The sequence below is a fragment of the Giraffa tippelskirchi genome, chromosome 4, assembly GCF_054371585.1.
Source record: "Giraffa tippelskirchi isolate mGirTip1 chromosome 4, T2T-mGirTip1v1.2.pri, whole genome shotgun sequence".
NCBI classification, from domain to species: Eukaryota; Metazoa; Chordata; class Mammalia; order Artiodactyla; family Giraffidae; genus Giraffa; species Giraffa tippelskirchi.
Genome location: NC_137278.1, coordinates 74,733,532 through 74,757,581, shown reverse-complemented (window position 1 = coordinate 74,757,581; position 24,050 = coordinate 74,733,532). Strand labels below are relative to the sequence as shown.

The following is a 24,050-nucleotide window of genomic DNA, read 5'->3' as shown; positions in this document are numbered from 1 at the left end:
GGTAAGTGACTTGCCTAAGGTTTTGTAGTTCAGTGAAACATGAAATACCGACAACGCAGCTCTATGGTTTTGGTAACCCAAATTTACCAAACATCTGAGTTAAAATGGAACCGAACCAGGACCACTGAAAACTGGTAATTGCAAAATAGATTTATTCAGATGCAGTTCCAAAGATGCATAGGATCTTGAAGAGCCAGGGGCAGATCCAGAAAATGTGGAAGAAGAGAAGCCCTGGTTGGAGACCCTGCCTGAGAAGGGAGGTCGAAAGAGAAAGAAGGTGGCAGGGTCCTTCAGCCATCAAATGATGCAGAAGCAGAGTTACAAGACTGCCAACTTGCGGGACCAGACTGAGGTGAGACAAAGTATTTGAGTCATTTGCATAAAGCCCGTGAAAACTGTGTAAGAGGGTCATGTTTTCTGGAACACTGACATTTGGGACCATACGTTGGCCTTGGTGCCAAGAAGTGTTTGTACACCAATTGCAAGAGCTTTAAAAAGTTAATCATTCTGTGGTGGAAAAAGCTGTTCCTTTATTCGTATAGTGTGTTATTCTGCAATTAGCGGAAAACACGGTGAAGTGAATCACCCTGCTTTTCCATCCTTGTTAAATCGGGTTGTGTTGGGAAGAGCCAGCAGACTTGCAAGCAGTGAGCATTTTAAAAAGCAGCTTACTGAATTATTTCAAAAAATTCTCTTTTCTCTGAATGGAGTCAGTTGATATTAAACACAACACAACTGGCTGATATGGGAGGAATGGGAAATGGCAAGAATATGATTGCCAGCAAGAGCTGACTGCACTGAGGAGAGTGTGAGCCCCAGGCATTGCTTTAAGCACATTGTCTCAGTGAACATCCTGTCCCATGAGGTAGTACTGCTGTTTACAGGTGAGGAAGTAAGGCCCGGAGCAGTTCAGGAACTTGCTCCGAAGTGCTGGGATGATAATACAGGTCTGTCTGACCCCAGTGCAGCCCAGGATGGGCTGCCAGAGACAACGGCATGCAGATCTGAGATGGGACCACAAACAAGCCTTAAACCAAGAACAGTTTTGATGTGTTTACCATCAGGAAAGGATGGAAATCTGCACGTTAGTGGCTATATCCCTTATTAGCCACCTGAGACTTCTTGCTTTTTCTGTTATTTACATTTTCATGTTCCCCCAAAGAAGGGGACTATCTAGTGGATCTTTTGCCCCCTGTATCCTCAGAAGCCCATCAGTGAAAACATAACTGACTAATCAACCTTGTCAGATTCTTGCTCTACCCTCTTTGGAAATGAACAACAGTCAGACCCGTGTATTTTTGAAATATGGGGAGCAAATTTGTAAACACTTGAATGGGGATTCTCTAAAATTCTCTCTCAGTAGAATGAATTTAATTTTAATGAAATTCCCTTCATGCTGTCTTCAGGTTGATGTTTAAAAGTTTATGCTAGACTTTTTGTCAATGTTCCTTTTGCATTTAAATTGTCATTCTATTAAGGTGAACAAAGTGTATATTCTGGCTATCAAAATACCATCTTGGGACTATCAGACTATCCTCAAAGTTGTTTTTTGCTTTAAAGAAAAAGAGGCTCTAGAGCGTCCTTTAGATTTTTTTGTTGGAATAACATATTGAGGATACAATGCTGAAAATATGATCAGGAAGAAAAAAGAAAAGATGCACACACATACAAGTTAATGCTAATCCACTACTGTGTACTTGGGAGCACCGAGCCGACCCGATCAGGGTCTAGAATGGTTGACAGGCTGTCAACATGTCGATGACTTTCTGATCTGATTCCATTTGTTACTCTTTCCCAGGATTCAGGAGAAAGGGCCATACATTGCCCTTGCTTTAGTGATAACTAGAATATCTTCCCAGCTGGAGAAGAGAAAGTTTCCTTCAGTGAGATGCCACCTCGGAAGGCGAGGAACTGTGGATGCCCCTGGGCTCATGTGAGTAGGATTTAGTCTGAACATTGTATAGTCTCAGAGAGGGGGAAAAAAAAAAAAAGGTTTCCTGAGGGAGGCTCGGGCAGCAGTGGTGAATCAGCTATTGTTGTATCGGACTTCAGGGAAGTCCAGCATTAGCAAGACCCCTGTTTTGTGCAAACTGATCAAATACAGATGTTTCCAAGGAGTTGACCTTATTCACCGTGACTTCACTGGAGATTGAATGGCGGACAGCCGGTCAGCAGTAGGGTGAAGGCATGTTTTGGCGAGAGGGTGTAAATGTATATACAATCGACAGGATGTGGATGACACTGGACAAACATCTCTTCTCTCGATAAATCTGTGTTTTATTTCCAGAAGGTTTTATACCAAGGAGATATAATGAAAAATAAATATGGTTCGGGGCTTTGCTAGGTGTCTCTCGTGTATGTCACACTCTGCAAGAGATGACAGGGAAAATATTAAAAATGGGTTCAACCTTCCGTCTTCCTGAAATATCAGTTTTCATATAAAACTCATCAGCTAAGCTAAGTATTAGGCTTGATCAATGGCAGGAAACTAGGGGATCAAATGCTAATAAATCAGAAACAGATACCTCTTCTTGAGCAGAAAATATATCACAAAACTGAAAACAAGGAAATCATCCGATGATTTTTTTAAATGCATGTGCAAGGAGAAAATGAGCTTTTGGGGGCAGGGGGTGGGCTGCATCTTAAGCAGCGACAAAGAATAAGATTCTTAAACACCATAATCAGACTTTGACTTTGAACACATGCAAAAGAAACAAGGAAGATCCTGATTTGGGTGAAGTCTGGATCCCGAGGCATGATTTAAGTGTTTGTATGGGTGTGCAGATATTAAGATGGCAAAGTGAACACATTAAAATCTTACTACTAATATTTTGCTAGATATTTTAATGTATTTTTTCTCTTCCAGAATTATATCTGCTGCCCTCACCCTTCTGTCTTTTAAAAATGTATTGTCTCACAATCCTATTCCCTTATTTCTTAGTATTTTTTCCTCTTATTTTCACTTTGTGAAGACAATGTTTTATTGAAATAAAACATATGTACAGAAAAATGCACCAATTTTACGTTCACAAATTCATTTGATAAATTTTCATAAAGTGGACACACCTGTATAACTAGCACCCAGCATAAGAAACAGAACATCACCGGGACCCCCAGAGGCACCTCTTGTTTTCCTGTTGCAAACAGAAATCACCATCCTGACTTGTCATACCAGATTTGTGTTATCTGTTTTTGAGCTTTATATAAATGGATTCTTGGATGTATTCCTGCATCTGCTTTTTTACTCAATGTTTGTGCAATTCATCCATGGTGGTTTGCTGTGCACTTATTTATTTTTTAAACTACATTATTTTTAAGAATACACATTCATTTCATTAATGTAGTCTTGTAGGTACAGACACATCTCTATTTCAGCACATTGACTAGCCTCAGTACTCAGAAGAAAGTTCAAAAGAGCAAACAACCCCTAGCAGAAATGACAAAGAATCTACTGATAAAATTCTGAATTGAGTTGTCGGTAATGAAAGGCACATTATGATCAACACCTTTGAAACATTTATATTTGTTTTCCACTTTTTTCTTAAAAATCGACATACAATTATTTTTTTCTTTTACCCAACTTAATCCAGAGAGTGTGGTCCTGCTGTCTGAATAGCAACTGTCTGCTTCTGTGAAAACAGAGCAAGCTAAATTAAATTAGAAAATCCTGGTATTCAGTAGGACCAAATTTCTCTTCCTTCCTACTTTGCCATTCTACAATCTATCACCTAGAGTAATTAAGACCAGGGAGGTATCATCTTCACTGGATTAACCTTAACTAAATTGTGCTCATTCGACATGTGCCCTTTTGATTAGTCCGAGCAGGGCCTGCTGTCTCAGATACACCCACCTTGTAATTCTACACACTTAATTAATTTCAGATGAATAGTGGAGGAGCTAAGCTAAATTCTCCGATTAATAAACTATAAGTCCTTATTGTGTGTCAGAGTAGCTCAAGATTTTTATTCTTCCCTTATTTCTTTGCCCTGAAAAGAGAGGGGAGATTGAAATGCACACGCATAAAACACATGTGCATAGCTGCAATTGTGTGAGGTTGGTGAACAGATCTCTGAGCAGTTTTGACACTGTAGAGGGCAAACCTTGAGAGAGAAAATACTGCAAGAATTCTTGGTAAAATAGATTATTTTTCTGCCAAGTGTGATTTTTAATGTCCTTCTTCCCCTCGACCTTAGTCTTTAGTTTTTACTTGCACATATTTCCATATCTGTGTACAGATACAAAAATTCAATATTAATGCCACTAATTTTTGTATTTCTAAACGCATTTCTCTGAAGTAAAATACTATTAATAGTCTGAGAACCCTTCTGAGAAATGGTTTGAAGTTATGTGTTGAATCATCAAATGTGACAGCTCTCAAATATATAATCAAATTTGCCCTCATGGGCATATCTGACAGCAAAGAAAATTATTTCCTTGAAATAAAATAGATCCCAAAGATGTTTATATGGTATAATTTATCTCATATTAAAAGATGGCTAGAAAATTATGTAAGATAGATTTACAGTTTTTCTTTCAACCCAGAAAATTTATGTGTCTAGTTATTAGTGACTTAAAAACCACTACTGATCTGCATAATTGTATAGAAAGAGTTTCCCCAGTAGCTCTTATGTCCTATGAGTCAACTTAATGAGGTCAATTATATTCAGGGAATTTAAATTACTGATACTTAGGGAATATAGCCAACATAGCTGTTAGTTTCTTATGTTGGTATGCAAGGAATTCTAGTTACATAAGACAAAAATACTATATCTTAATATAGCCAATTTTATGTTTAATTAAGCAGAGAGTTTTTAAACCTATTTTATATAGAAAATTGTTCAAGATACCATATACTCAACTCATTTATGTCTTTAGATATTGGAACTGTTCCAGTTAGTTTCCTCCATTCAGTCTTTGTTCCAAAATGATTAAAAAAATAAAAACTTCAAGTAATTGTTAGTATTTTCTATACTTTAGAAAATGTGTGAATTCTTACACTCCACAACCACATCACAAATTCTCAAACTACTAAATATTATTACAAGTTAAAATACTGCTCAATAATTTACCATTAAATGAGTGACAGGGTGTGGAATATTTTACCAATCATTTTACTAATTGCTGATTTGTGAAAAGTGTCAAACTGGTGGAGTCATTTGGTTAATTGAATGCAAATATTAAATAACTTTTGATTGATGACATGCATGCTGATAGGTACATCATTTTTCAGGATGCATCAGCTAAATGCTTTATCAGGTTTGTATTATTTCCTCCATCTGAGGCTGGGCACATGGGCATTTTAACTCATGTTGAGAAGTCTTATTCTCTCTGCCTTCCCTAAACCAGATCCTTTTTGACCTTTTAGAAAAGCACAAAAGCAAGTAATTTAAGTCAGCCCACACCTGCACCATCTTCCAAAATCTCCTCATATGAATGCTTAGCACATCTCATTTCTGAGCAATTTAGGTGGCTGAGAAGGACAATTTATTTCCTCTAAAGACAAAATACTGACATTGCAGTACGTCTTCTTTGAGGCTGCAGGAGAGTTGAGATCTTTTTCACAAAAGGGCAGCTAAGCTTGGCCCTGTGGTTTAGATTTACTATACAAACCAACTATCTTTGAATGATGGAATTAGGCATTTACATAAGGGGACTTAGTTGTCTAGCCTGATTTTGTTTTGTTGTTTATGTTACACAATCGGAACCTATAAATTTTTATATTAGGAAACTAACCACGTTATCTTAGAATGTTAGCTGTAGTAGTTGTTTAGCTAAATTCCGCACCTTAAAAAAGTAATAGGAAAATTCTTTAGAACGTCTCCAAAAAATATACTAGTCGCATCACGTAGCGATTTAATCGCCATGTGTCTCGTGCTCTTGTTGGCTTCTTTTAACAGGACCTCCATCAGCAAATTCAAGTTGTTTTTTTGCTTACAATCGGCCTTTCAATTCGAACAAGTCCACAGAAAGGAATCAAAGTTTGGATCGTTTTTCGACTTCAGGTGCAGCTGTTCATCACTCTGTCTTTTAAGAATAGCTCCCGTACCCGCACACCCTCGCTCGTTCGGTAAATGATTCTCTGTGCCAAGTAAGGTCGCTCTGGGCCAGTTCGAATTTCTGTGTCTTGACCTTCGGATGGTAGAATCTCCCTCGTCTTCTTCGTGCACATCTCTGAAAAAAAAATTTTTTTTTTTTGAAGTTGGTGGTATTTCTACGCACGGATGGAAGGCAAGCGGGAGAGGCGGGTGCAGGTGCTGGTGAGCGGCGGCAGGGGCGCGGCGGGCTGGAGGCGGCGGCTGCGCGCGCCCGGGGCGGAGGCACGGAGGCTCTTTCCGGCGCCGGGGGCAGCGGGGACCCAGGCCCGGGGCGGTGTCCGTTCGGCGCACGTGGCGCTCGGTCCTGCGCAGCCGGAACGCGGAGGGTGGGGTGTCCGCGTGTATTTGCGGTTTCCCCCTGGAGCCCTAGGAGCTGCGCCCAGCCGGGAGGGCAGGACGCCGGGGCCGGCGGGCGGCGCCGGTAACGCTCGCTGCCCCGGGGCTCGGCAGGCGGTGTCTCTGTGGAGTCCCGCCCGGCGGCCGAGGGATATCCAGAGGCGCCAAGGCGCGAGGCGGAGAGTAGGCGCCGAAACATCTCGGATCGGCTGGAGGCCGACGGGGGGGCCGGGGCGGCTGGCTAGGCAGCCACGCCGCTCGGTGGAGGCCCTGCACCTAGCGGCCCGCCCCTCTGGTCCTGCAGGTTTCCGAGGGGAGCCGCAGCCTTAGCGGCGGGGAGCGGGGGCTGTCGCGCTTAGGACCGGGAGAGACGGGAAGGCACGGGGCTAGGTGACTTTGGGGCGGGGGTTGGTGGGGGCCCGGCCTGGGCGCCTCGTCGGGTGGCGGAGGTGGGCTGGCACCAAATGGTATGCAGGCCGACCCTGCCACCTCCTCGGCCACGGGATTGAACCCACGGAGACGGGCAGGGAAAGGCGAAAGGGGATTTGTTCGGAGCCGCAGGGCTTGGATCGGAGAGCAAGACCCTAGGCTGAGGATGGCCGCGGGGGCTGGGAGCCCGGAGACCTGACGGCTCTAGTGGAGCCACCCAGACAGTGGGGGGATGGTTGTGAATAAATACGAAATCGGGCTCAGGGCGGACGAAACACCCAAGAAGGCGCAACGCTCCGGTTTTTTTTTTTTCCTTTTCCCCCTTCTCCTCACTTCGTTTCCCCCGAAACCCTTTAGACCCGAGCGGTTTGCGGAAATCCGGCTGCCCGGCGCCTCCGGCTCGCACGCGCTCCGAGCTCCCACGCCGCATCCCGCCCCAAGGAAGCGCCGCTCAATCCTGACCCCAGCTTGGGGACCGATCTGAGCTTGACTTCTGCCTCTGCTCCGCCCGCAGTCTCGGGACCGCACACCGCGGCCCGCAGGCCAGGACGTCGCCTGCATCGCGCTGGGATCGGGACCAGGACTATGTATTGCGCAGGATTGGGCGGGAGGTGGGGGTGGGGGTGGGGGTGGGGGTAAGGCAGGGGCGAAGATCCTGGCTCCCGGGTGTCGCCAGCGGGTCAGGCCCTGAGTGCATCCTTCGCGCCCCTGCTCTGCGGTGGAAGAGTGAGGCCTCCCCGGCCAGCCAGGATCGCGGTTTCCCGAGCAAGGCCGGGCATTTGGGCCCTTGAACGGCTTTTGCGAGGGTGGGTTATCCTCTAGCCACTTAAGAGAATAAGCAGTGAGGCCAAGGAAATAACGGGCTACGGGGCACACACCATCCCAGCGATGCCCTTAAACTCGGGAGCTCCATTCCCTTTGCGGTTGTTTGCGAGGCACCCCCTTTCTCCGGACACACTCCCCGCAGCCTGTGCGGGGTGGAGAGGCGGCCATCCTTGGGTCTCTTGCCTGTCACATCTGCACTTATTTAAAGCTCGGCTGGTGGTCCTCGCTCTCCGGAATGCCAATTGCGGGCCTGGCCGCCTACGACATTTGCATTAATTAGCAGGCCAGTCTTGCGGGAGGCCAAAGGCAGGCGGGGGGAGGGGCGTTTGGGGGAGACTTGATGTTCACAATATTCTTCTTGATCCCGTTATGGGAGCCAGCTTGAAGCCGAGCGATTCCCACCGACCTGATAGCTGAGTGTGTCAAGGAACAGAGAACTGAACTTCGAGACTGTTCGATTTGTATGGAAACTGGCCATTGCCATTTAGCATATAGGTTGTGGCCCGCGGGCACACACAATGGTAAATCTCTGAAGGCTCCAACCACTGAATCAGGCAGAGAGGGTGGGCAAGTGCCGCGACCCCACCTCACTCCAGACCCTGCAAGTGTGGCAGTGTCTGAAATTTGCAGTTTACTCAATGCACAACTCTCAAGAAATGTTTGTTGGTACAAGTCCATAAAAAGAGACTGACCTGCCTCACTTAAAATACTGTACACAAGCTTTAAAAAGGCACAGGCAACCCCTAAGGGTAAGAGGCCTGGGGCAAATTAGTTGGTGAGAAACAAGACGTGTTGCAACTTACTGCGACTCTCACAGGCGCAGGGCCAGAGAGAAGCAGTTTTTTTTCTATAAACCTGGGAGAGTTCAGTCTGATTTTGCATTTGCCTCTAGATTTGGTATAATTACGGGTGAAAATAAGGCCGCTCTGTATTTCTAATTCCCCTTGCTTTCTGTGAAGCTCTACCCCAGAGGAAAGTTGTTTTAGTAATCTGGAAATGAGAAACCATGTGCTGAGTCAGCAAAGACCCCGCACCAAGCCAGTTCAGTAACACTGCTGTGTATTACGCACACACTGTCTAGGCCTTGTGGAGATAATGAAAACTATATTGGAATTTTCATGGCATAGAAATGCTCACAAAGCCTGTTGGCAGCTGAGAGCTAGATTAAATGCTGTGTCTTCTAATACAAGAAATCTGTTCTGAACATGTTAACAAGCATGAGACTCAACTCCATTGAATACAAGAGGACAAGACAAATGCAGTTCTCCAAACAGCCCAATATATATATATTTTTCAAACAGTTTTGTTGCAGAATGTTTAAACATTCCTTTCTGCTTATGTTCTTGTGACAGATGTTCAAGGTGGCTCCAGTGGATACAATCTGATTTTTCATTTTGAATCATGAAAAGCATTTCTCAAAAAAGCATCTTTAAATGATTTGAAGTCTCTTTGCAAATCCTGTTGGAACCTTGGAAAAGGCAGGAACCCATAGGTCCTGCTTTCACCTTTGTGTGCAAGAAATAAATGTTTTCACAGAGAGTTGCTCGGAAGAAAACTCACTTCTTAAGCTGTTAAGCAACTATTTTGGAGAATGATTTCTTACCTTTTAGCTGTAGAAGTCTTATCCGAATTTGCAAAACTGGAGTATTTCAACTTTGGAACAACATTCCAGATCATTGTATTTTTAGTGACAGTATTTCTGGGAATATTTCTTCATGATTCTTTTAATTGTATAGTTGCAAAATGTGTGGCTTTTTTCTTAAACTAGCATATTGCATAAAAAAAAACAGCCAAAAGTTGGTTTTTTTATTCATCTTTTCTATCTCAAAACCTAAATGAAATTAGTACAACTTTTATGCTTGTACTATTTGAATTCTTAAAGACATAGCTGAGTTTTTAAGGTTGTTTTGGCATAATGCAAAAACATCTGGATGCAAAATGAAAAATTTAGTCTGTCACCCAGGTTCCAGATGTTTGGTACTATGTAGACAAAACATCAGGATGAGTGACTGAAATTTTTCTCTCCAAGCCAGATGGTTTAGTACCTAGTGCTTCTATAAGGAAGCATATTTTCCTTTCTCTAAACATCACATCCTACTGTATCTCACGTTAAGGCATGATTTACGCTCTTTCATCGACAAAATGCTGGGCCATTTGGAGTGCAGCAAAGCAATCCGTAAATGAAACTCTAAGTATATGTTTTGGAAAATGTAGTCCAAGTACAAGTGTTTGTGTGTACTTAGGAGGGAGTGGTGGTGAAGCCAGAAGTGGGGAGGTAGGAAAGAGACAGCCTTGTTCAATAGGGGAATAACTGGACTAAAAGGACATAGCCTTCTAAGAATCCATTTGTGGCGTTCTATAATCTTACCTGGGCTAAAGGTAGCATTTAGCACTAGCCTGGACAGAGCTGCCTTTTGCCTGAGATGCACTTGAAGTGTGAAATACTGTTGCGTCCTCTGAAGCCCTCTTTCCCCTTTATTCATTCTTGAAACATTATAAAACAAGTAAATGTAACGTAACCTTAAAACATGGTTACCTATCAGTATTACACAGGTAGGCAAATTCTGTGTTTGAAAAGTAAAGCAATATGGTGAATATTTTAATTGGTCAAAAAATACATTGCCAATGAATAGATTTCTCTTCATGTGAAGTGTCTTCACACATCCACTTGGAGATGAAGAGAGAGTAACATTTCTTCCTTCCTGGAAGTTACAGAGATTTAAAGTTATGAGCAGAGTCTGAGCTTTTCCAAGTGTCTTTGGCTTAGCCATGTTGAGAAAGAAGGACAGATATGAGAGGCCTTCCACTAGAATCAGCAGATGAAATCAACCCAGAATGAATTCCATTCTACTTATTAACCTCACACACCCACTGGTTATAGAAGAGTGTTTAGACAATGAATGGCAGTGAATGTTAAAACATCATAAAATTTGACCACATAAGAATTGCTGCAAGAAAAACATACCATTTTGAATAGACCTTATAACTCAGAATCTGAGACTCAGATAATAAGACCCACAATTTCAATACTGGCCCCAAATCAATTTTTAAAAATAGTTTACAGGGATCTAATAGAGTTTCAGGGGTACACATATTGAGTCATCAAGAGCCTCAAAAGTCAAAAAGCAATCTTTAACACTATATAAAATGGAATCACAGTTATTTTTCTTGATTGCTATAATTGGGATGTTTTTGTGACCTTTTTTGTGATGCATTTATTAGAATAATAAAATGAAAGAGCTGGAAGGAACTTAGAGCTCATCCAGGCCTCTTCTCTCCTTTTACGGATGAGTAAATTGGGGATCAAAAACATTAAAGGACCTACCCAAGGTCACACACTGATTAGTGGTAAAGTCAGAACTGGAATTGCCGAGTTCCTGTGGTGACTCACAGAGTCTGAAGCTCATTCCACAGCAGCTTGCCTTCAGAACGTTACCGCTCAGAGTCACAGATTTCTGAGTAGTGTTCGAGAAACTGACACCCATCACTACAAGCTGGAGCCAGCTCAAAACCATTCAGTCATGTTACACATCTAAGAACTATAAAACAAAGCCAGCATGAAGGCAGAGTTCCCCCATTTGTCTCCATAGTAAGAGGGACTATTGCAAAACAGAGCTAATAAAACTTGGGCACGTCAACTCTTTGGCTAGTGGGCCTGATAACAACAAATGACAGCTGAGCTTTTTATAGAGAACTTGAAGCACCTTGGAAGAATGCCATGCACACAAACTGCTACAGTCTCTTTTATTTTGAAAATAACATATTCAGACATTCAAAGTAAGTGGCTTTGATGGGGAGGAGGAGGTGGCTGTAGCCATGTCAACCTCATTCTTTACAGAAGAAGACGAAGTGTCCCACCTGACTCACAGCTGTCTTAGCTCCCTGTTCCAGTGGCTTGTATGATGAAATGGAAGATTAGGATGCATTGGGTAGGTGGAAGGGAAGGACAGGGGTGGGAGAATCAAAGAGAAATAGGCTAACATGATGTATACGTCCCCAGTCTTTAAGACCTAGGACCTCTCTAGTTCTTCATGGATGGCATGAGCCAAGGAATTGGTCTCATACCTGATGTTATCAGGACTCATACCTGATGTTGTCTTCTGTTTTATGTTTTATTCAACATCAAAATGAGAACTCAGAAGCATTGCTTCTAATGGAAGGCAGACCACTCTTCATCATGAGCATTTTGGTCCAAGAAATGAAAGTAAGGATAGCGATTAGGAGAAATAGAGATGGGTGAAGTGAGTGAAATCAAGACTCAGTATTTGGGGCTGTGAGAAAAGAGATAGTTATGTCTTCATTGGCCTGGAGAGAAAGGAGATCCTGTTAAGGTCTTCTCTTCAAGCTAATCCAAGGTCAGTGCCTTCTGAGATGCAGGATTTGGCCAGAATTTGAACTGGGGGATGAGGGAGGTAGTGATGCTGGGAAATGAAGTCTGACAACCTATATTCTTTCTTTGAAATGCTTAGGGGAGCAACTATACCAGCCAAAGTTAAACCAAATAAAACCAGCATGTCCGCTTACCTCTTTAATTTACTCTCCCAAACAGATCATCATTTGGGCTATTCCCCTGAAGTCAAGCATGAAATCTATTTAGCTGGAGAGCTACCCATTTCCTCTGACCTGCAGAAGAGATGCCCTGTTCTTTCAGAATCGCTGGAATGCCAGAATCCAAAGAAAACTGGAGCCACATGCCTGGGCCCCTTGAGATCCTCCCATCCCTACTCCATGCCAAAGGAACATGCTGACAGAAATGGAGCAGACTTGCAGCGCTACTTGACCCAGAAGCACAGCTGCTGATTCATCGGCAGAGGTCATTGTGTGACTTTAAGTTGCTGTGGATTTAAGAGAGTCTCTTATCAACTGGAGTATTTAAGTCTCTTTTGTCCCTGGGACCTTTTGGGCAGTTTTGTAAAAACCTATAGGCTCCTCAGAAAAATGTTCTTAAATGCCCAAATGATACTGAAATCAAGTTATCAGAATATTTTAAAGAAACAAATTTATGAGGTAGTATTATATTTGCTTTCTTATTTAACCCATTAAATGCAAAATCTCATGGTGGGTCTAATAAATTATATAATGAAAAAGGGATAAATGTGAATAACAGTTCAAACTTATCAACAATTGTAATGTGATATGAAGGGATCTGTGATTTTTATTGCTGACCAAGTCACAGGGACAGCCAATGCTGTAGTTTATTGCCTATGTGCATAATGAAAAGAAATGCTAGTTTGTAGAAATGAAGATGTAATTTTTTCACATCCAAGTTTATTAACTTCTGCTTTTATTTGATTGCATTTCCTATCACTCCCCTTCCAAGTGAAGGGCCCCATGAAGGAGGAAGAGGAATGATTCTAATAGTACAGTACTTTGGACATATGCAGTGGTCATAGCCATTTGAATCTATTTTGATTGGATTATGCTGGGCCCAACTTTGGAATTTAAACACTGAGCCTGTGATATTAGACTCGGTCCTGAGGTGAAAAGTAACTTTATTGTAATCCAGTAGAATGGAGATCTTGAGAAGGGTTCCCTTCCCAAAAAGACACAGAGGGGAGTGTCAGAGATCACCTGTCAAAGTGGGGTGGGGAGGGAAGTCATAACAAGAGCCAGGAAGGATTTGATAATGTGAGCAAGTCACCTCTGCTTGGGGAATGAGCCCAGGGGTGGGGCTCAGACTAGTACGTGAAACACAGAGGGACTCAGGGAAGGATTGCTGGATGCTAATGGCAGGCAGGGAGTCTCCCAGGAGGATGACAGTTCCAGCCTCTAAGACCTGTGGCCGCAGAGGAGACAAGTCCAGGCATGAGTCAGAAATGCTATAGCCTCCACCTAGGGACTCTGTAGCAAGCCAGGAGAGCAGATGGGATGGATCTACAGGTCAGGACAGGACATCCTGCAGCCTAGGAACCAAGAGCACAGAGACCCAAAGCAGAGGGTCTTCCTGAAGTTAAGGAAAGAGACTGATATCATGAACGCCACTCAAGAACTTCCATTCATCAAAAGACATCATTAAGAGAATGAAAAGGCAGACCACAGACTGTGAGAAAAATATTCACAATGTGTATATCTGCAAAAGGATTCATATCTGAGAATATGTAAAGAATTCATGTGAATCAATAAGAAAAATATAAACCAAAGTTCATGAATGAACAAAAGACTCAATAGGCACTTCGTTAAAGAGGATATCCAAATGGCCAATAAGCATATGATAAGGTGCTCAAGGTTATTAGTCATCAGGAAAAAACAAAACTTCACTGAGACACACACATTACAAAAGGGCCCAAATTTAAAAACAAAACATTGACAATATCAAGCACTGGAGAGGATGTGGAGCGACTAAAATTCTTACACTGTAGGTGGGAACTGGTAAAAAGTGGTACGACCACTTTGGAAAACTAGCAATAGCTACTGAAACAAGGCATCAGTTCATACCCTAAGGCCCAGCAACTCCTAGGTAGAGGCCCAAGATTGTATTTGCTCAGCAATTGATGTACAAGAATATAGCTTTACATATTTTCCATGTTTATAAATAGAAATATTATATAAAGTTATATAGATATATATAACATTATTCATTATAGCACTAATGTGGACACAATCCAAACTGCAGTCTGTTTCGCAATGGAATATCATATAGCAATGAAAAAGATTAAACTCTTGTGATCCACAGAGTGGATAAATCTCACAGACATAACGTACAGCAAAAGAAGCCAGACACCAAAGGGTACACACTGTGTGATTCCATTTACATGAAGGAAAAGCACAGGCAAAACACATTTATGGTGCTAGAGGTTGGGATAGAATTTACTTTTGCAGGGGGTATTGATTGAGAGGGGGCACAAGGGCACCTTCTGTGGTGCTGAATTATAAATATTATTGACTTTCTGAAAAGTGATTTGGAAATGCAGTCAAGTAAAAGCAGCTGGCTATACTGTGGATTCAGTCCCCCTGACTCGGTGGTTTTATGTTACAAGCAGATTTCACTGGGCCAGATGAGCATGATGAGAGTGTAGAGGCAAGCGACAGACTGGCACAAGATTTTTACAGTAGATACATCTGACAAAAGGCTTGTATACAGTTAAAAATGTACAGAAGATGCAGTCTAGAAAAAAAAATAACTAAATGGCCAAGAAGTATAAGGAAAGGTTATTCTTCAGGGAAATTTGAATTAAAACCACAATTTGATACTAATATACATCCACCCAAATGACTGAAATTAAAAAGACTGGAGACAACCAAGATGGATGGTGTCTTGAGCAATAGAACTCTCCTGCACTGCTGATGGGAGTGCAAAATGGGTTAGCCACTTTGCAAACAGGCTGCATCTACTAAAGCTTAATGTGGCAGGCAAGTTAGGGCTCTGTGTGGCTGGTCTAGGAACCAAGTCAAATAAGAACAGGGGAAGCACCAGGGATTTTGGCTAATGAAGTCCACCAGGCTTAGAAAACCCCATACCAAATGTGTGGGTTTTCCTTCGATTCTAGCAAAGTTCCTTATGCAAAATCTCAGCATTGTATAGGTTTAAATAAAAGGGAAGAGGAATTGTCCATGCTTAGTTCAGAATAGTAATGGAGGTGACAGGTCGGGTCTGCTAGGATAAATGGCTAAACCAGTCAGAAAACATGGAGAGAGCCTAGAAAACTTTGAAGTGAGTGGGCAAGTCAGGATGGCTACAGGGTTCTTTCCAAGGGTGCCAAGTGAAAAGACCAAGAAAGCCACTCACTTCTTCTCACTGCTGTCCAGGAGATGGCCCTCTCCCTTCTTAGAACTCTTGCCACCGATGGCTGGCATGGACCACACACACAAGTGTCCTAAGCAGAGGTGTTTCTGCAACCCTTCTGTATTTGATGAGCCAGGGCTGCAGAAACTGAAATGAGAGATCACATTCACTGTGAAAATCCAGCTTGGAGGGAAGGACAAAGGAGATGGAGGAGGGATGTGGGGGAAGGGGAGCAAAGTGACCAAAGAAGCAAGGAAGGCCAGAGCCAACGGAAGCCTGAGGCCCAGTCTTCCGGCTATCCTCACGTGAATCCATCCATCAGCACACACTTCTGGTCACACATCAATGCTTCCCATGAAAATTGGTGCCGGGATGGATGGGCTCCAGGGTGACTCATAACAAACAGCAAACGGCAGAAGAATGGCTGGGGATTTGACATCTGTTCTTCGGCCCATCATTAAAACTCCTTTCCCCTAAACACTGAGGATGGTAGTTATAAGTACCAGCCTATGCATGTCACTGTCAGAGTATTTTTTCCTAGTCTGAGAATTTTTCTCAGGAGATGTAACCAATGAAACAGCCACCCCAAACTTCCCAGGTCACATGTCCAAGTTCCAAGTTATGATTATCTTAGGGCAGCTAAATCCTTGAAGAAAATAGGAAGTGGAAGATCTAGCCCTCTGGCAAATTAAATAGGTTTTTTTTTTAAGTAGTGTTAAACTTCAACCTTATTCACATTTATTCTGTTCATTTGGCTCTGAGATTTGGGAGGCTAACTTTTTTTCAACCTCATGTTCATTGTTGTCACCATCTACTGACATGTATTTGGTGTCTACTATGTGTAAATGCTGCATTTCTCATAGAAGAGATTTTTTTTCCATAAAAGTTATCGGTAGAATTGCATGAGGTTGCTAAATCCTCGGAAGGAATTCAAATCGCTCAGTTCTGTCCGACTCTTTGCAACCCCATGGCCTATACAGTCCATGGAATTCTCCAGGCCAGAATATTGGAGTGGGTAGCCTTTCCCTTCTCCAGGGAATCTTCCTAACCCAGGAATCGAACCCAGGTCTCTTGCATTGCAGGTGGATTCTTTACCAACTGAGCTACTAGGGAAGCCCAAGAACAGTGGAGTGGGTAGTCTATCCTTTCAGCAGATCTTCCCTACTCAGGAATTGAACCAAGGTCTCCTGCATTGCAGATGGATTCTCTACCAGCTGACAAGTCCTGATATTAAATTTGCATTCTTCCAGTGTCCATAGGGATTTCACAGGCAAGAATAGTGGAATGGGTTGCCATTTCCTTCTCCAGGGGATCTACCTGACACAGGGATTGAACCTGCGTCTCCTGCTTGGCAGGCAGATTCTTTACCTCTGAGCCATGGAGCCTGGTGACTAAATCCTAAGATACCATTTATTCATTCACTCATTCATTCATCCATTCAAAGAAGCTTTATTGAGCCTCTACCATGTGCCAGGCACCAAGTAGATGCTGATGACACCAGCGAGAGCCTCAGGATAGAAATAGCCTCTGCCTGCCCCCTAGATGTTCATAGTCCAGTGAAGGAGAAAGATTTTCATTTTTAAAAACCATGCCTTTCTGCACATTTCACCCTTTCCCTAACTCTCAACTACCTGAAATAGATAGTTGTCGATCTTAGGATAATCAGGAATACATAGTGGGAAATACATTTGCTACTTGAGAGGGCTACAGACTAGGGGAGAAGTAAGCAAATTGGTCCAGGGGACTGATGGTCCCATCATACATTGTATAAGGTTGGGTTGGATGGAGGGCAGCTGTGGTATCCTTCAAACTCAGAGATGTGATCTGTCAGGAAGAACCACAGGTGTGTTGTTATTGTCCTTATTTGGCTGTGTGAAGCTTACGAGGTCAAGAATCCCCAAAACTGACTGCAGGGATTAGGTGGAAACTGAGAGGAGAGGAGAGGCCTCAGGACAGGCGGACCCTGACTGAGATTAAAGGAAACATCGTTCTAGGTCTATCTCACCTTGACTCTGAGTGGATCTGCACTGACAAATAACAATGGTGAGATTTCAGCTAGTAATGCTCCCCACCTAGGAAAGAGGAAAGATGATGGGTTACGTGCTGCCATCCAGTTTATGAGGTTTCCCTGGTAGCTCAGCTGTTAGATAATCTGCCTACAATGCAGGAAACCAGGGTTCAGTCCCTGGGTTGGACACAACTGAGTGACTAACACACATCTGGTTTACCAAGCTCCTTCACATGTGTGGGTGCACTTATTTCTGTTAACAGCCTTTTGAACTGGCAAGGCTGGCCCTGTCACAGGTGAGACAAGGGAGACTTTCTGTAGGTAAAACACTCTGCCCCGAACCATACGACCAATTTGTGGGAGAGCAGGGATTTGAACCCATTCCCTCTGACTGTTATTCCTTCCACAGGCATACATATTATTTGACCTTGCAGAGTTGAGAGCATGGATGAACCTCCCCTCCTCCACCCCATAAAAGGAGCCCAGAACCTCCCAAGGTGAAGGTCTGCTCTTGAGCTTGGCAAATAGCGTTGAAGATTCTGCCAAGAAGGAATCTTGCATTTGCTGGACACTTCTTGGGAGGGCCTTGTCTCCCTGTGTGCTGAAGAGAAACAAATGTCAGCCACAGGTTCTTAGCCTCCAACATTAAGTCCACTCTGCGAGTCTCTTTTATAGACAGATTGAGAAAGGGACATTCCTGCTGGCCTACCTGGCCAGCTCCATGCACATGGACACAGCTGTCCCCATCATATGATTCTAGAGCAGTGCTCAGAACATTTCCTGGAAAGGGCTGGGTAGTATATGTTTTAGGCTTTGCGGGCCACTTGGAAACTACTTGACTGTTCCTGCAGCACCCATGGGCAATGTGTGAATGAACAGGTATGCTCCAGGAGAACTTTTGGACTCTGAAAGGTGAATGTTGCAGAATGTTCCCATGTCACAAAATATGCTCTTCTATTAGTATTTTTTTGGAACCATTTAAAAAGGTACACACCATTCTTAGCTCGTGAACCACATAAACTGGCTGGTGGGCCACCAAAGGTCTGTAACTTGCCAAGCCCTGTTCCAGAGGATCGAAGAGGCTTGTCAGTCATAAACATTGCCCCAACATGAACTGGGTATTCCACCATCGGTACTTCGTTTCTTTGGGGGTTAAACTATATCTCTACAGATTCTTCTTTTTAGAGGCAGTATTCTGAGAGGAGGAGCATATTCAATTCCTAACAACTTCGTTTAACAAATTAATAAGATGAGTTAGGATGTCAGTACCATGAAGGGAAGGAGTTTTTCATCCGTTTTGTTCACTGCTCAGTTCATTAAGAGCTTATGACAATGAACTCAGTTTTAGAGATGCTCTGAACAAATTCTGGTTGAATGGATGAATGAACTTTCTCCTCTGATCTGAAACACCACCAGAATGGGCAGCTGGGAGCACACAGTGAGGGCAAGAGGTGCCAGGGGAGATGGGTAGAAGTGATGAAGATAAAGCTTAAAAGTTAATGATGTTCCTGGGCCCCCGGCCTGGGAGATGCTCAAGTCTGCTGATGCTCCAGGAAGCCCGTGGGCTTGGAAGAGGTGGGGCATGGGGTGTGCCAGAGCCCTCAGAGCCTGGGAAGGGTGTCAGGAAAGTACCAGTGGCTACTCTGGCGCCGCCTGGGAAGTGGCACCGAGGCCTGATGGCTCATAAACCATTTCAATGGAGTGGTGTGGTCCCTGCCAAGGAAAACGTAAGAACTTGACAGATCTGGCAATTCCCTGGAATATTAAAGTCAAAAGAGCCTTTTGGAAGATGGGGTGCATCTGTACAGATGAGATGTTAAAACCCACTTCCATTGTAGGGATGAGCCAAGAAAAGGGGTGCATCTGTACAGATGAGATGTTAAAACCCACTTCCGCTGTAGGGATGAGCCAAGAAAAGGGAAGGCTGAAAGAGGGGAGACAGTGAAGACCCTCCCTCAGCAGCCATACATTTTCCTGGGTCAGACACATCATCAAATGCTGTAGGAATAAGTTAATGTGATGGCTGTATGAGTGTTACTAAAAATAACCAGGATTCCTCACTGCAACTATAATGAAAACTATCAAACTGGACATTTACTGGGTGGGAAAGGTCTTGGAGATGAGCTGTACCAGTAAATGGGCTTGATTTCTCACCCTGAGAAATCTCTCCATGTGCAGAGATGAACCATCAGCCGTCCCCTGGCTGCCCTCTTAACTGATTCGTATCTCTTGCTTATGGCTTCTTACATCTGATGTGGTGACTTCCAAACTTGGTAAGTCTGGACCAAATCAGCCACTTTATCTCTGGTTAGATGAGTCAAGCTGGGGCTGTGTGAGACCTTCCAGATGTTGGTACAGGGAGTAGGGTTCTCTAACACCTGGGCTGGGAGCCCCAGGATGGAGAGTCACCAGTAGGACAAACTCAGTTCCCTATTGGAGGCCAGGGTCTGTACCTGCAAGAGGGAAGGTCAATACTTGGGGCCAACATGAGAATCACAAAACATTAAGGAGGGCTCATGATGAGTTGTGGAGACACGAGCTGCATCTGTGCATGCTCAGTTGCTCAGTTGTGTCCAGTTCTTTTGACCCCATGGACTGAAACCCACCAGGCTCTTCTGTCCATGGGATTTCCCAGGCAAGAAATACTGGAGTGGGTTGCTATTTCCTTTCTCCAGGGGATCTTCCTGACCCAGGGATCGAAACTGCATCTCTTGCGTCCCGTGCATTGGCAGGTGAGCTCTTTTACCACTGTGCCACCTGGGAAGCCCACAGGCTGCAGGTCTCTTCCTTAATGCACCCAAGGTGGCATAGCATAGGAAGTAAGAGTTCAGCAGACCTAGATTATATTCTCAGCCTTCATCTCACTTAACTTTCTGACTCAGGGTAAGTTACTTTACCTTATAGAAGCTCGCTTTCGGAGAAGGCAATGGCACCCCACTCCAGTACCCTTGCCTGGAAAATCCCATGGACGGAGGAGCCTGGTGGGCTACAGTCCATGGGGTCGCTAAGAGTCAGACACGACTGAGCAACTTCACTTTCACTTTTCACTCTCATGCACTGGAGAAGGAAATGGTAACCCACTCCAGTAGTCTTGCCTGGAGAATCCCAGGGACGGCGGAGCCTGGTGGGCTGCCGTCTATGGGGTCGCACAGAGTCGGACACGACTGACGCGACTTAGCAGCAGCAGTAGCAGCAGCTTGCTTTCAGCAGCTGTAAAGTGAGTAATATCTACCTCATGGACTGATGTGACGGTTGATTGAAATGACATGTGTGGTGCTACTAGTACAGTGCCTGACATGTAGGTGATGTGTGGTACATAGCATTTTCTGTTGTTATTTTTGAATTGCTGCTTGATGAGACCATTTTCATTTGCTGTTATTCAGCAAGGTTTCCCCTCCCCATTGCCTTCAGCCTCTACGAAGAGAAAGGAACCTCTCCATGTCTCCCGACATGTCACCACCTGCTTCTCCAACTTGCCTGCCCAAGTCCCCCAGTGGAAAGGAAGGCGGGCACATTTCCAGCTGGGCGTGGCTCAAAGTGGCCCTCCACTTTTGTGAAGTTCCTTTCACATCTCAGCTTTGACTTAAACATTTCAGCCAATGTTATATTTTACTTCATGAAATGTTTTCATAGACTGTCTTATACATTTGTTCCCGCATTATCTTGAAGTAACGCCGAGGCTCCGAGAAGACAAGCGATCACCTTGAACACATGGAGAATCTCAAGGCAACATGATTTCTGCCTCTGGGCACGTTAGCAGATCAAGAGAGGGAGGCCGAGGTCAGACCATCAGGGATGACTTCATGAAGAGGCTTTCATGGAGACTGGAGCTGGCCAAGCAGGACTCGGACATGAGGAAAGAGGGAAGAAGGTAAATGAGCAAAGTCTGGAGAATACAAATGAAACTCTCAAAGAACCACAAAGAAACTTTGTTCCCGAAACTGGGGACCGGGGTTCTTTCTTAAATGAAAGTCACTAATCTTTGTGTCTCGTTCCAGTAAAACCTGACCCCACAGGAGCCAGATCAGCCGTCCCAAGGCCATCAGTCACCTTCAGCAGCCACGTGGTCTCTTCTCACTCTCCTCCCTCGCTCCCTATACATTTGCCATCTGGACGGGAGGCCCCTGCAAGCATGGCTGGCGCCAGGCTTTGCTCACATGCCTCCCTCAGGACTTACGGTCATTAAGAAAGTTCTCATAATGAGCACTTTGGCCTCAAAGCACCCAGCCTTCCCTGCCCCTCTCACAGCCAGCCTGTGGGTTCCGCCCTCCCCCGTCCCAGGCCAGCACCTTCTCATGGTGGGAATCGTCCTGGATTCCCTCCTTCTCTCCCCTCCTTTCTCTGGACAGCTTCCTTCCTGGAAGTGTTAACAAGGGCTGAAGGCCAAGGGGAGGGTGAATCATGAAGCTCAATCAGTTCTGCTACATAAAGCATGAGCTGCCCCAGCACGCTGACCTAACTTGCTTTTTATCATCAGAACACTCCCATTTTTCTCCTCCATTGCCAACCGGTTTCCTCCAGGTTCAAGCAGAGACATCATGGAAGCAGATCAAGGTACATTCAATGGGGGGATTGAACAGTGCCCCCTCCCACAGGCACATTCGCCACCTTGGAAGAAGGTCCAAAGAAGGCTGATACAAGATGGTGCCCCTTGGAGCTCACCAGGTCCTAAGAGTTATTTCATGAAGTTTGTTCTGCATCTTGAAATGACAGTTTGTTCTCCTGGGGCCTGGCTGTAAGGAAGATAAGGTGAGTGGACCTCTTTTTCCTCATCCAAAGCAGGTAGCTGGGTTTCTGCAGATGGGCTCTGTCTCTTCACTTGTTGAGTATATCATAGGTATCAGTGAATAACTGGATGAAAGATTCATTGGTTTCCAGCCATCATGTTTAGACGTCTAGTCCTTTCCACACAGAAACCAATGTGGGAAACATCAGCATAGGAGGACTCTTTAATTTGGAAAGACAGAGGTTGCTGTGAGGCAGCACACAGTGGTATAAGGGACTCGGCAGAAAGAGGAAATCTGGAGAACAAGCTTAGGTTTTTTAATACAGATATGATTCCAACCCCACTCCTCAGCTGTAAAATGGGCATGGTGATGCCTAAGTAACTGGTATGCATGCGTGCTAAGTTGCTTCCATCGTCCCTGACTCTTTGTGACCCTATGGACTCACCAGACTCCTCTGCCCATGGGATTCTCCAGGCAAGAATACTGCAGGGGTTTGCCATGCCCTCCTCCAGGAGAACTTTACAACCCAGGGATCAAACCAGCATCTCTTATGTCTCCTGCATTGGCAGGCAGGTTCTTTACCGCCAGTGCCGCCTGGGAAGCCCCAAGTAACCAGTAGGCTGTGAAACAATTTAGCCAAAATGGACACTTGGCAAAGGGTTTAATACATCATACATTCCAACCATGATCACTTACTTCTTCTTTGGTCATCAAATTCAAGCTGGTAAGGTGGAGCCTTTGGAAGAGAAAGACATACACACTTTAGACAGTGGAAGTCAGCTTCTGAAATTCCTTCTTTCTAGATGTGGCTCTGACGGAAAATACAGACAGCGCACTGGAGAACTGGGACATATCATGAACACTGGCTGCTCTGCCTTTCGAGGCTACGGAGGAGCCTCCTCATGGTCCCCACATCAAACCATGCCTGAGTGTTTCAGCAGTCATGAGATTCTAGGTCAGACAGGACCTGGGCACTGATACCGGGAGGTCTTTCTTGGGCTCTGACTTGGTCTGCCTCTGGCCTGCTAATGGGACAGTGCCTAAGCTTAAAGTCAACAGGTGGCCAAGAGTGGCTTCAAAAGTCACCTTACAACTTTGGGAGGGGCCTTGGAGATGCCTGAAAGATAGAGAGCAGAGCGGACCCCATAGAGTCACTGCAGTTTGTCCGTTAGTCATGATAGATGGCACCAAAGTGCCTTGTGTCCCCTCCTCTGGACTTGTCCCCTGCTTGTGGCCTTCTGATCCTGGACAGCAAGCCTCAGCTCTTCCATTGCTTTCTCCACTCTGGTCAAAGCTAGATGCTTCCCTGACAGAGGCAGGATCCTCCTTCCACATGGGGGTGATGACCTGGCCACAGCTCCAACAGGGTTTGTGTTCCCAGACTGAACTGGATAGAATTTGTTCAGTATCTGTTTAGCTTAGACAACCCCACTGAATGTCAGGAACAAATCAGAAGACCAGTGCTGTTTCTGCAAAACAGGTTTTGCCTGTTTGTTTTTGTTTTACTGTTGCAACAAGAGGAAAAGAACTACAGAATTTTGTAGATCAAACTTTGTTTTTTGTGAAGTTTCCTTTATTTAGATCATACCTCTTTTCCCCAGGAAGCTAGTAAATAAACAGAATGTGTCCCAGAGGTAGGTGTGGAGCAGCAACGACGTAAAAAGCTGCAGTGGTCTGCTTGGATCACACAGCACAGGTGAGCCAAGGGGAAGGACAGGCTGCCCTGAACTTAGTTTTCCAAACCTCTGGTTTAAAATTCTCTCTGACAGGGGTCTGCATTTTTGACTTAACATTATTTCAAATTTGCCCTTCAAACTGCAGCCCGAGACAAGGCTATACCGGTCCTGGAGGTGAAGCTCACCCATGTCAACCAAAAGGCTTCCTGCTGTCAAATTCTCCCTGGTTGA

General features: G+C 44.4%; 1 long non-coding RNA gene across 1 annotated transcript; it reads left to right on the top strand.

Moving 5' to 3' along the window:
* Positions 1-6,455: 6,455 nt before the first annotated feature.
* On the top strand, positions 6,456-12,772 carry LOC145544457 (uncharacterized). The gene is made up of 4 exons (XR_014081437.1): positions 6,456-6,821; positions 8,066-8,206; positions 11,524-11,614; positions 12,235-12,772. It is a non-coding gene; the product is annotated as an uncharacterized LOC145544457 (long non-coding RNA).
* The last annotated feature ends 11,278 nt before the right edge of the window (positions 12,773-24,050 follow it).